This window comes from Dysidea avara, chromosome 6 (assembly GCF_963678975.1).
Source record: "Dysidea avara chromosome 6, odDysAvar1.4, whole genome shotgun sequence".
NCBI classification, from domain to species: Eukaryota; Metazoa; Porifera; class Demospongiae; order Dictyoceratida; family Dysideidae; genus Dysidea; species Dysidea avara.
The window spans coordinates 30,694,656-30,708,867 of NC_089277.1; the positions used below are offsets into that span (position 1 = coordinate 30,694,656).

At 36.6% G+C, this 14,212-nt stretch overlaps 2 long non-coding RNA genes across 2 annotated transcripts in view; one reads left to right on the forward strand and one right to left on the reverse strand.

The window, feature by feature from the left end:
- The window catches only part of LOC136258854 (uncharacterized), a 107,136-nt gene that overhangs the window by 9,331 nt on the left and 83,593 nt on the right, over nt 1–14,212 (forward strand). The gene's annotated exons all lie outside the window — the stretch shown is intronic.
- Nucleotides 4,310–5,128, reverse strand: LOC136258434 (uncharacterized). Its single transcript, XR_010702786.1, has 3 exons — nt 5,024–5,128; nt 4,757–4,975; nt 4,310–4,703 (listed from the first exon to the last, which is right to left on the reverse strand). It is a non-coding gene; the product is annotated as an uncharacterized lncRNA (long non-coding RNA).

A 14,212-nucleotide genomic window follows, 5' to 3' on the forward strand; every position in this document is an offset into this window, starting at 1 on the left:
TACCGACATCTCTTGTTTCAATACTGTTTATCACTGAAACCCTACTTCATTTTTAATTTAAGAATTTTTTTGTTATACTAGTTTATAAACTTTTTTCATAGACGGATCTAGGAGATACTGCTAAAGGGATGAGAGGGGCAAAAGATAGAACAGTGTTTATTCCATTATGAGAATAATGGAACTCTAGTGCACAAGTTACCATAGAGTCGGGTTGTTAAGCTCATGCGCTTATAATTTCGTAGTGAACTTTTATAAAAATAATACTATCTTGTAAGGCCCCTATTCGGTGATTATTAGTTTCTCATCCAGCCTTTCTAATTATTATGATGCGGGCGGGAGGGTATTACCATTATGCCATTATTTTATAATAATTATTAACACACTGATGTACAGACCTTGTCCAAATTGTCTTTCTTTCTTACTACAAACATTTCCTTCACCAGTTGATTCTAATTTTTGTGATCGCCAACTGTTTTTCGACAGTCAACTGAAAGCCTGCTTTGATGAAGTCGATAGAGCACGATTGCAACTGGCACTGCAGCAATTTGCTAAGGAAAACAACAGTTCTCCTGGTGATATATAGCGCATTGTAGCGTTCATCAACAAAAATTGTAACAGTTTGGTATCACGTGTTCTTCTGAGCATGCGCAGAGTAAATAATGGCTTACCATGCGGTAGCTTAAGAAGGATGCGGGCGGTGGATGAGAAACTAATAATCACCAAATAGGGGCCTAAGGCATGTACACCTAATCAATAATTATGGTGTTTTTAACACTGAATCACTACGATGTAATAGAGTACACTGTAGTTCATGGTAACTGTGCTAGTGTATAAGAATATTTGACTCCATTTCTAGGTGAAATCCTTCATGATGACAAGAATTATCACAATTCAGAGGACTGATTTGCTGTATACAAAGCCAGAGACATAAGCACTCAAGGAGAGATTACTTTTCCAGCATTCTTCCTGTGCATAGCTTTGTCTCATGTAAGCCTTGCATTGGGCCATGTGCGCTTATCAGTCATGGTTATTCACAAGAAATATGTATGAGCTTAACAAATAATATGTGCTTAATAGACACATGTGCTTAACAATCCAACTCTATGGTATATTCATTTGCATAACTTTGTCTGGTATAGCTAGCTGGATGAATGAAAGGAATACACTTTCTAAGACTCCAGTTGGATATCTTCTGAGAAAACTTTTAAAATTAGCCCTCCTATGCTTGAATTCAGGAGCATTTTTGATAGCTATTTAGCTAACATAATGCATGCTTTACAAGGCATACAAAATTGATTATATCAAGCTGTTTGGTGGTAGAGTGTACTAAACAAAATAAGGTAGTAGCTACTGTTACAAAAATTGTCAGTTAATAGCAATAGAATTGTGTTTGTTCTATTAACTTAGTGACTGCTCTATTATTAGAGTATCTCAATCTTTAGCACAAAAAAACATCAAATTTATTTATCTTATTTTCTTCACAGTGTACAGTTTATAACTATTAAGTTGCTTTATATAACTGTTTTCTTCTATTTGCTTGTTGGCTTTCTGTACTTCTGAATATGGTGTGAATACATGATTCTTGTTTCTAGTGCCAATATAGTCTTGTAAGTACAAGGAGGGAAAGAGAAGGACCAGAGGAGCAAAGCTCTCCTTGGTCCCCTCAAATCCACCACTTATGACATTTTTGTTAAATCATAGCTATAAAATACACTGTTGCCATGACTGCTATATTAGAGCATCTTGATGTCATTACTCAGTTGCACAGTAGATTAAGTTTGGGGCGTGGTACCACCGATAATAAAGGGTGTGTGAAGTTGTTTACTATGTTTGGTGGTATCTTTTCTATGGAGCTAGATCATTTAGGGGCGTAACCTCAACAAGTGGTGTCATGAAGTGTTCTGATCATTTCAGGGGGCATGGTCTAATGCTATTATTACAGTATATCAGCTACTATGGTACTTTGTGTCTATATACACTCCTTCAAGTAAAGTGTTGATACGGAAATTACTGCCTTTGTATGGTTTCCTGGCATGAAGAAGTAGATGACAATTTAATTGAGAATAGCAAAGTACACAGATGTTAGACATTCACTGTTACCAGTACAAAAGGTGCATCCCACCCATGAGTTTTTTGTTGTGACTTAAAGTGGTGTTGGGTGTGAGTTGCTTCATATGGCCTCTAGTTTTGTGAATGTGGTTATGCAGTGAAGCAGTCAGGTGGAAGTGGTCAACACTCTACTAAGTAGTGGAGCTAACATATGTGACCAAGTCTGCAAAAACCACGTTAGTGCATTTTTCGAATTCCATTTTAATACATTTTCTTTATCTAGATAGCCAAAGGGATGGTCAACCAAAGTTTCAGCTCTAGAAGGCAAGAACCTTCAAAGTTACAGTGTTACAAAGTGGCAACAACAGAAATCGATTTATACAATGCCAATATGGAAAATAAACTATAGGTGCTTAAGTAAACAATTATAACTTACAATTACAGTCTCTACCAAGATGCAACTTTCATCATTGGGTTCTCCATGAACAGGCGAATCCATTGCTGCCTTTCCTATGACCAGGGCAAAGCAAAACGTGAGAAGAAATGATTGTGAACCATTCATCCAACAAAAGGAAGACTGACACAAAACGAAGATTTTGGAACTTCTCTTGCTTTATGCTATCAAAGTTTATGCATTTATCACTTTCTTTCAGTTTGAAAAAGTGCTTAAAATTTATGGAAATATTATTTTATGATTTCATAAATACTCCACTTTTTTTTTGCATTCTACTATAAAATTAGGCTAGTGCGAACATATGGGATTCTTGCAGATCCAGTCACATTATCAGCTGCTACTCCTATAGATAATACAGTAACCACTATAATCACTGCTTGATGTTTGGTCAACAACTGTCACTTAATTACCACAAGACACTACATTCTTATCACCCAAAGTGAAAGTTGAAAAACTGAAATTGAAAAGCTGAAATTCGGTAAATTTTGTAGAATCGGTACTAGTGTTCACCTCTGATTAATTGAGATGTCTATGAGACTAACATAACTATGATTTGATCTCAGTTCATGAGATCTTTACTTGATGTACACCGTTTAGATCTTTTTATGGCCAAATTCTGTATAATAAATAACAAATTATAGTATGTACGTGTTGAGCTGAATCCTCAAAACCGATTAATAACTCACGATTGTTACACTGCATGTGTTTCCTGTACTGCTCGTTAGGTAGCATCTCTCAATCAGCTAAGAATGTATTAAAGGTGCTTCATTTGAATGTAAGAGACTCCAGTTATGACACTGTAAAATTTAGCCATACACTTTCAATGGGGAAGCCTCTAAAGTGCAGCCCTTTGGTGTTCATGTGACACATGTTTGTGGTGAAGCCAGATGTCACACTCCCACACTCAACACACATGATTTCACTATCTGTTATGTAAGAGGCTGTAATACACTTTTGCAAGAAAATGAACCAGTTTTTGTTTGTGTAAAACAGAGCTGCATGAGTAGAAGAGCTGGGGCCACTGTTACATTGTATTTAGAAGATAAATGGTCTACTTATGTTCAGGGAAAAAACTTCTTCAGCCTTTCAAGAGGAAAACCCCAAATTATAACAGCTCAAAATCTGTTATGCAGCATTGGTGTACCTGCAAGTGAGCCGAACAACATGTATTTTACTTAACATTTACAACAAAGTTGCCCATCATCTTCTACTCCCATTTAGTGAATTTGTCGTTTTAATCCTTTTCTCATCACTTCATCACACATGTACACAACTTATACAGCCAGCATTTTGTTTTTGAAGTCACATTCCCAAAAAACTCTAAAAGTTTTAACAAATGAAATAACACTGGTTGTATGAATTTGGGCTGATAGTACCAATAGTGACTTCCAAACACTCCTGCACTGATCAAATATACAAGGGATGGTATGTTCAACTTCTGCTAGCATAATAAAGCAATAATATTTTTTTATTAAAGTGCACATACTTACACTTCATCCATAGGCGGATCTAGGAGGCATTGTCAGGGGGGGCCAAGGGGGGGCAAAAAGTTTTAGTGTACAAAAGTGTTTATTCCACTAAGAGGAATTCTAGTACACAAGTTATATTCAGTTACATAACTTCATTCAGTATAGTTGGATGAATGATAGACATACGGTTGTAAGACTGTAGTTGGCGAAAAAATTTTTAAAATTAGACCTCCTAGGTTTGAATCTGGGAGCATTTTTGATAGCATTTAGCTAACAAAGTGTATGTTTACAATGCATAATATAAAGATTAGTTAGCCTAATTGAGATAAAGCCTATTTGATGGTAAAGTGTGCTAAATAGAAATAAGGTGTAGCTATAGCTAGTATTGTTGTAATGACATTACAATTGTGACTGTTCTATTAGAGTAGTGACTGCTCTATTAGAGTATCTCGATCTTGGCACAAAAATTCAAACTTATATGTCTCACTTTCTTTACAATGTACAGTATAACTGTAAAGTACATTTACAATTGTTGTCTTCTATTTGCCCATTTGCTTTCTATACTTCTGAATACAGTATGAATACATGATTCCAGTTTCTGGTATCAACTGTGAGCCCAAGGGGGGCAAGAGAAAGGCCAGGGGGGGCACAGCACCCCTTGGCCCCCCCTCAGATCCGCCTATGACTTCATCTGTATTTCCATGTACTTCACAGAGTTTTATCCCAGTTACCTGAGGCATCATCAAGTTGCAACACCATTGCTGCAAATATCAAACAATCTTACATCATATGAAATAAGGTCAGAAGACTTGGACCCACTGCTGCTGCTAGTAGAAGAGTCATCGCTATCACTGTTGATTTGGATGAGGAATTGCTCTAGAAGTTCTTCATTACCCAAGTCTCATCCAAGTACACAACTGGTCTTCCTTCAGTTCTGTTGCACTTCATTCATGTTAAATATTTATGACGCTGATGGACTATGCAGGGCTGCTCATAGTATACCCTGTATATATGTGTAGTGACATAAAGCACAAACTGTTGCAATGCTAACCTCTTGTCAGTAATCGTCTTGTACTTAAATCCCATATCACTCAACACTCTTTTAAGTTATGTTCTACCCCCAGAGAAAACACCATCATTCTTAAGTTTGGCCTAAGACGGAGTATGTGACAAAGTTCTAGGGTTCAAAATTTAACTTACCAAAATCTTTCAGAGTGATAAATTTTCCTTCCTTCCTAAAATGAATGGATCTTCCATCTGATGGCATCTCGGTTGAAACTGTCTGCATCAACACAGACTTGTGAACATTTGTACCTGTCGATTCAATTGAGCAGGCTTGTGCAAAGTGCTTTTTGTACCTTTACTTGGCATAGATAAGCCACCTTTCTTGTGGTACTCCATTCTAACCCTTACAATGGATATCTTTGAAATCCCTTTGTGGCATAATGTATGCCAAAACCCAGCAAAGAAGGTATTATTGGTGACCTCTGAGATTCTCTCCTTGATGTTGGCAGAAAATTTACACTTCTTTGCTCCTTGTTTAAGGTACTCCCATAGTTTCATAAGCAGATGTTTCATTTGGCTGTTTAACTTCTTTCCTAGGGGGTTTAATTCACACTCGCTGATGCTGCACTGGATGCCATATTCTCAACAATTAAGTGTGCACCTGTAACATGAGCTTACAAATAAATACATCACGAACATCATGTTTAAAGCCTATGATCTTGTATGGCTTCTTAATCAACAACTCAGGATTCATCTCAAATCATATGTACTATAGCTAGCTAGCTACCTTATCATAGCAAAGAAATGACTAGCACGAAGCTAATCCACCAGACCCTTTAACCAACACGATAGCCATGTGAGGCTATGTACATTAATGTAATTAACTAGATATCCTCATGAGTCAGTATGATGGTCCCAAAACACACTTTATGGTCTTGTAAATTGTGACCATGTGCTGTTTTCATTGGTGTTTCTGCAATGTATGTACTACACATCAGTTCATGAAATTAAAGAACATCAGCCCCATGAAGTATTTTTTAAATTATCTATCCAGACTAATCATTGAGATTGTTTTATATGTGGTCATGGTTCTTAGAAGTGGTCTTAATATAAAGGTGGTCCTTGTAAATAGGTACTCATTATCAGTAATTTATACGCTTTGACCCCGCAATTTCATTTTTCAATTTCTAGTTCTTCAAATAGCCCTTTCAATGTCCCACACATACATCAATTGATAAGTACCTGTCTATTCATGTATACATGTCTGATAGCACCAAAATACTGTAGATAAAACATTTTATGTGCAGTACATTATTAAACATGTGAAATAAACTACTGCAATTTGCTTTATTTTTGTGCAAAAGTATATATTTTTGTATAATAACAACTGCTCTATTAGAGTTGTTTGATCTTGTGTAAAAATTTTGGTGCAAGAGATTTTCAGACAAATTTTGCATCCAAAAATTATTTTACAATTGGAAAAAAAGTAAATTAAGGTAACACTTAATGATACTTAGTGCTTAATATGTAAGGAGGTACTGATTAGATAATGTTTGGACCAATTTCAGTTTTAAATTTCCAATGTTTACACTTCTCCAAGACAATTTATAAAACATACAGTATTGTACATACAGTACTGTATGTACTTTTCTTGTGTCTACATGTGTCATTAGTTTTCTTGTACATATATAGCTAATCAATTAATTGGAATAAGAATAAAGTAGGCTTGCATTGATTATGTCGGCATCATTTTTGGCATAATAGGTGATGAAAAGCATAAATTAATCACATAGAATAATGGAGCATAATGGGACAAGTTCTGTGACATTATGTATATAACTCCTGCTAACCTGTTTTGGACAGTGAAGTGATTCCTGATGAGTAGTAACAATGCACTACAGTATTAGGAATAATGTTACTCTCAACAAAATGAATGTTTTTCTAGGGTCAGACATGCAGCTAGTACAATGTTTAGTACTATGTATAAAGTGTTATAGCAAAATAACAATTATAGCTAGAGTTTGTGAGTTCTGAACTGTTAATATTATAGAGTAGGGCTGGGACGAATATTGAAATTTACCTTCGAATATTCGCTAATAAAATGTTCGAACATTCGAAGCTTCGGTGCTGGCTTTCAAGTTACAGGTTTTCTTGCATTTATGCACATCCTTCTTAAATTTTACCTATTTAATAAGTTTGTAATCTCTTCATTGGTTTTGTTCAGTATGTGAATCTACAATGCTCACTAAGCTCTCAAATTCCAAAAGTAAATCACCTGGCCCTCAAGGTATTACTAATGAATGTGAGGTTGCTAATACCATAATTAATGGAATAACAGAACCACTTAAGAACATGATGGAAAACTTAGTAAAGCCAATTATTGAGAGTCTTGAACTATTAAGAGGGCCTTCAAGACCTGCACAAGCTGATGCACCAATGGAGACGAATACAACGTCTGGTGATTCCAGACCTTCAGTAATGACAGACACTCCTGCACAAATCATTGATGAATATATAGATCGAGAACATAGAAAATGTAATGTTATTGTTCATAATATGGGTGAAGAGTCTTCCACTAAGGATCACAAAAAGGTTCATTCGCTATTTGAAACAGAATTCAATGTACCAAAGTCAAGTGTAACTAATGTGCTGCGGCTTGGAAAGCCAGGTGGTAGTAAAGCAAGATTACTTTTAGTAACACTAAGTGATGAGCACCACAAGCGCTTAGTTATGAAACAGGCTTCTAAACTCCGAGCAACTGAAAGATGGAATAACATCTATGTAACACCAGATTTAACAATTAAGGAGCGGGAAATCAATAAGGCACTTAGAGAAGAACTAAAACGACGCAAGGACAATGGCGAAAAGAACCTAATAATCAAGAGGGGAAGAATAGTAACAAAGAATGGTGCTTCCCAGTCTTCCAATTGACTAGATAGCAACAGTAATAATATAGCTAATCATAACTTAGAAATTCTTGATTTATGCCTCTAAGTAATTTCCACTAATGATCATAACCACTCATGTATTAAAATTACAAAGTCTAATAAGTGCAGATCTCTTAACATACTATCACCCAATCATTTAACGAAGGGATCCTTCCTAGTAACTGGCTCTAAGCTAATATTGTACCTGTTTATAAGAAAGGGGATTGATCCATGCCAGTAAATTATAGACCCATCTCACTGACATCTGTATGCTGTAAGGTGATGGAACACATAATTTTCCATTCTATAATGTCACACCTAGAGAAGAACAACATACTTTCCAACACGGATTCAGATCAGGACACTCATGCACCACCCAGCTGCTTACCATTATTGAAGAATTAGCTAATAGTATAGATAGCCACGAACAAGTTGATGTACTTTCTTAGATTTTGCTAAGACTTTTGACACTGTACCCCACCAACGCCTGCTTAAGAAATTGCAATATTATGGAATTAACGACAGGATACATTGCTGGATTTCTGAATAGCTGACAAAACAAACACAAAGAGTACTGGTGAATGGTAACGAATCTGATTTTGTTTCAGTTATTTCTGGTGTCCCACAAGGTACTGTATTAGGGCTTCTTTTGTTCTTACTATATATAAACGATATTAACAGTAACATCTTGTCATCTATTCGACTTTTTGCGGATGATTGTGTTGTCTGCCGAACAATTAGTAATGAAGATGACGTGGTTCTGTTGCAGAAAGATATTGATGAAATTTCTAGATGGGCACAGAGGTGGCAGATGAAGTTTAATATCAACAAATGTGTCTTACTGAGATTTACGAGACGTCATCTACCTCTCATAAAATAACTATACTTTAAACAACCAGACCATCAAATCCAGCAGCACATATAAGTATTTAGGGATACTTCTAGACAATTCACTCTCATGGGCACCTCACATTAATAACATTACAAACAAAGCCACCAGGATGCTGAATTTTATAAAAAAGAAATCTAAGTAAATGTAACAGTAAGGTTAAATCAGACGCTTACACAACACTTGTGCGACCAATTCTTGAATATGCCACTCAAGTCTGGGATCCACATCACAACAGAACTTAATTTACAAACTTGAAATGGTTCAGGGGAGAGCAGCGAGGTGGGTGCAGTCAGATTACAGTTTTAAGAGTAGTGTAACAACAATGTTAGACAATTTTAATTGGACCACACTGGAACAGAGACGTGAAGCATCTAGATTATCTTTATTTCACAGAATTACTCACCAGCAGGAGCCAGCATTACAAATACCCAATTACTTTCTGCCACAATCCACCAGCACAAGACAATACCACCCACTCAGACTCATACTGCCAGCAGCCAACACCAACAAATACCAAATGAATTATTTTTACAGAACTATTAAAGAATGGAACAATCTACCCTCCTTATGCTATGACAAAGACTTTGTAATAAATGCACACACTCTAGCTAGTTATCTGTAAATATCCCCAAACCATTTTTATATCTCTTTTTTTATTATTGGATGTAATCAGCATTTTGCTGCCTTCCAATTATCATAATCATAAGCATTGGAAAGTGCATAGCAGCAGTACTGAATGACGCGATCGATCGATTGTAAATGGGCGTGTCCGCTACACTGCAATCGTGCATAGGTAAACACCGAGTAATGGCTAAAAGTACGCTTTCCGTGCATTATCTATCACTTTATAAGGTGTTTTAAGGCTGCAAATATGGTAGCAAGCTGAACTGCGATGGTTTTAAAAGTGGGCGTGGCGCATGAAGATCGATCGCGAAGAGACGAACATTGATCACGCAAGAGGATTAAGCAGCTGCAATAAAGAAGACGACGTATATTTGTAATTCTTTCGTAGACTATGAGTGTATTACGAAGCTTCGAAGGATACTTTTATAATTCGAAGTTTACTTAACCTTCGAACCCACGTAGCATTCGAAGCTTCGTCCCAGCCCTATTATAGAGTACTATAATATCAAACTTTAAAGATTGTTCAACCTTACTGTGATGTTACACTAGTATAGAGTATGTTTGACATGTTGTGATTGTACTACTTAATTGTTATCATTTTTTCTAGTCTGGATGGACTGCACTACATTGGGCCAGTAATCGTGGACACCTGGAGGTGGTCAACACTCTACTAAGTAGTGGAGCTAACATATTAGCTACTACTAATGTAAGTAGTACAGTTACCACCAGTATTATTATGTACTTCTCACATGATCACTACTTCATATTTTGTTGCTAACTGTCACTACATTATCAGAGGACACTACATTCTTATCACCCAAGTTGGATAGAGTGAAAATTAAACTTGAAAAGCTGAAATTGGGTAAATCTTGTAGAATAGGTACTAGTGCTCACCTCTGGTTATCTGAGATGTCTATGAGACTAACATAATTATGGTTTGGTCTCAATTAATGAGATCTTGACCAGGCATGGGGCGAAGTACTTTGGTACTTGTACTTAAGTGTACTTAAGCACACCTTTTAGATTACTTGTACTTATACTTAAATACTTTTTGTACAAATGTAATGTACTTGTATTTATATTTAAGTTCCAAGCAATGTACTTAAAGTACTTAATGTACTTATAAGTACTTATAAGTACTTGAAGTACTTTGAAGTACAATGAAGTACATTTACATGTATACAAACCATGCAAGTGAATAAGTTGTATATTGGCTCAAAGATAATAATTTTGTTCCTGGATATGGGATTTTAACATGGTCAGCTTTTGCTTGAAGTTACCTGCCACTTGCTGAATTTGCTTTGAAACAATATTTGAAAGGTTTTCCATCCAGCCTTCCCCCATCATTTCTCTCATGATCTTGGAAATAGTGGGACTGCTGTTGGACTGTCAGAATTAATTTTATTAAGAAGCAGGCAGCTATGGCTGCTATGTCAGCTAAGAAGAAGGTTCCAGCTGTGCTCAAGCACTATGAAGTACCTAAAGTCTTTCCAGCAGAGAATTTTAAGGCTAAGTGCAAGTATTGCACCAAGGAAATCACTGGATCTGTTAGGACTACTACAAATTGGTGGAAGCGTATGGTAAGAATGCTGTTTATTGTACTTGCCCATTTTAAAATCTTTTAATAGAGACGAGTACACGCAACTCTCTTGAAAGAACAACAGGATGAAGATGAATCACAGTCAAATTCACAGCAAACATTGACACATTTACTGCAGCCCCAAAGAAAATACAGCTCACAACACCCAAAGCAGATTTTAGTAACTGATGCAGTAGTCGATTTTGTTGCAGATGACCTCATTCCTCTGTCTGTAGTAGAGAGCAAGTGATTCAAATCACTGTTAAGGATCTTAGATTCTCAGTACCAGGTGCCAAGCTGTAAACAATTGTCCACAGTTTTGTTGAAGAAGAAATATGATAAGTTAAAAAGTAGTGTACTAGACAAGCTGAAGAAGACTGATACCATCAACCTAACAATTGATCTCTGGTCAAATCGACAAATGCGATCTTATTTGGGCATTACTGGGCACTATATTTCAGATGACTGGAACCTTGAGTCAGTTATGCTTGCATGCAATCAAGTCAGTGGAAGACATACTGGTGATAACATTATGATGTGGTATGATGAAATCATTTCTGATTTTGGTGTGAGGGAAAAAGTGAAGCACATAATCACTGACAGTGCATCCAATGTAAAGAAGGCGTTTTTGACTCTTCCAGGTTATGAAGATGTTGAAGATCATACAGCCAGTGATGATAGTGAGGCTGAAGGCGAGTCAGAGTTTGAGAGGTGTGATAATGTTTCCCTTGATGAGAGCCAAGTCTTATTTGAACATCATGCCTGTTTTGCACATGTGTTGCAGCTAGTGGTAAAAGATGGTATGGCAAAGGTAGGTCAGATCAACACAATCATCAAAAGGTGCTCTAGTTTGGTATCATTTGTGCACAGGTCAACAGTAGCAGCTGATGTCCTTAAGGATGAAATAAGGCTACAAGCTGATAATACAACTAGATGGAATTCTCAGCTTAAAATGATACGATCAGTGCTTGCTGTTTCAGATTCGGTGTTGTCACAACTTGAAAATGCTCCCAAGTTAACTACTCATGAAAAAAACCTGCTTCAAGATATAGTGGAAATTCTAACTCCTTTTGAAGAGGCAACAGAATTCGTTCAGGTTGGTTGTGTTCCATCTGCAGGTTATGTTTTACCCTGTATTCGAGGATCATATCATCACATTGAAAACATGGTGTCCAAATACCACTCTGGATTAGTTCGTGGACTTAAACAATCATTACATAGGTGTATGCCATATTACAAGGAAAATGAAACATACATTGTAGCTTGTATCCTAGACCCCCATTTAAGCTTAGGTGGTGTTCTGATGATGCTGAAAAAGAAAGATCTTTGGATTTGCTTAAAGCAGCGTTAGAAAGATTATCTCCTGCTACGTCAACTGTAGCTGTCCTGCAAGCTGATGAAAATTCTGAGCCGCCACCTAAGAAGAAGAGGAAATCACTTTTCAACTTCATGTATGATAACTCTCATTCCCCATCAATAGAAAGTCAACAGCTAAGTACAGTCACCAAGCAGGTGGATGAATACATTGAAACTGACACGCTACCAATGACCCAAAATCCAGCAAAGTATTGGCAAGACAACCAAAAGAAATATCCTGTACTTTCAAGGTTAGCAAAAGATGTTCTAGGGGTACCATCTTCCTCAGCACCTGTTGAGAGACTTTTTAGTGTTGCAGTAAAGGTATTTACTCCAGAAAGATGTCGCCTTACTGATGGTAGATTTTCACAGCTTATGTTTATTAGGTGCAATCAGAACTACATAATGGTGTTCACTGTATAGTTCTTTTAGGGCCAAATTCTGTATGATGAAAAGATGTTATTAACTAAGTGAGCTAGCTAGCTAATACCTTATCATGGCAAATGATATTGTTGGCTTCATAAGCCACCAGGAAGAACATTGGTTGAAATAGAGAACGGCATGAATTTGTGTTTACAAATTGTAACAATTGTACTTGAGATATTATGGTGAGCCTGAGCTAGCCCTACACCAGTCAGAAGATTGTATGGTTGATTCATCTATAGGGACAAGAACAATATTACTCAGACAACTTACAAAGCTTATAGTAGAGCTGTTCATTATAGGCTGGCAAAGCCTTTGTACATTGCCCTATGTATGGTAACGTCAAGCGCATCATCATCATCAAGAGTTCAAGCGATCAAAAAACTTGCTAATTAAAGGGTACAGCACCTGTTTTGCTCACAAGAATGAATGAATGATCTACAGCTAACCATCAAAACTCCTTGGATGGCTGCACATTATATTTATCTTAAATGCAATACTGAGTGTGCAAAAATAGTTAGATCAATTTATCAGATGTGATAAGAAAAAGTACAGAAAACAAAACATGTGAAAAATAAAAGTTGTGTTGGACCTGTTTAAACCATCGTAGTGTCATGAAGGAATGTTACAATTCGTGAATACACCATTTACGTACTGTAGTTTTTTTATGACATCAGCATTCTGAAAATTTGAATTGCATGTCTTTGTGATTTTCTGTATATGATATATCCAGGAGCATAGTCAGAATTTTCTGGAAGAAGGTTTGGATTTGAAGTGGAATATATTTGGTGGAAGGCCTGGGTGCTTCCCATACACCATTATCAAATAGAAATGATGCACACACTAAATGTGCCCTTAGGCAGTAACATTAAAAGCTGTTGTTTGTGCATCCAACTACTTCACACTGCTGTTTATGCAGCTTATAGAAACTGAAAAGCTTATATAAATTTGTACGTAATCTTTAGTTCCAGACAACATATTGACAGCCAACTTCCTAGCACGTAGGAGGTCTCAGTACTTTAGTTTACAAAACTTTCTTCCAAAGTATTATTATTCTTGACCGGTCCTCCTATTGATGGTCAGTACTTGGCTATATGTATATTCTAGACATCATGTGCCCACAACATGTGACAAATAAACTAAACATTCATCAGATAAATATTCATCAACTCGAGCATCAACTATTCACAGTGTGTGCTAACCCAACACATGTATAACACAACCACTCAAGGATATCGCAGCTGCTTCCTTGTAATAAACCTCAACCTATACAGTCCTTCACCATTTCCACCATGCATCATGTGCACAATTAATCACATGATGCAATACTGGTTATTCCATTGCTGTAATGCGTGTGACTCAGTAGTATAAATTGCTTCACATTACTTCACATTGCGAGGTGCATTGGGAGTTTGTGCTCATGGTGCACACTAA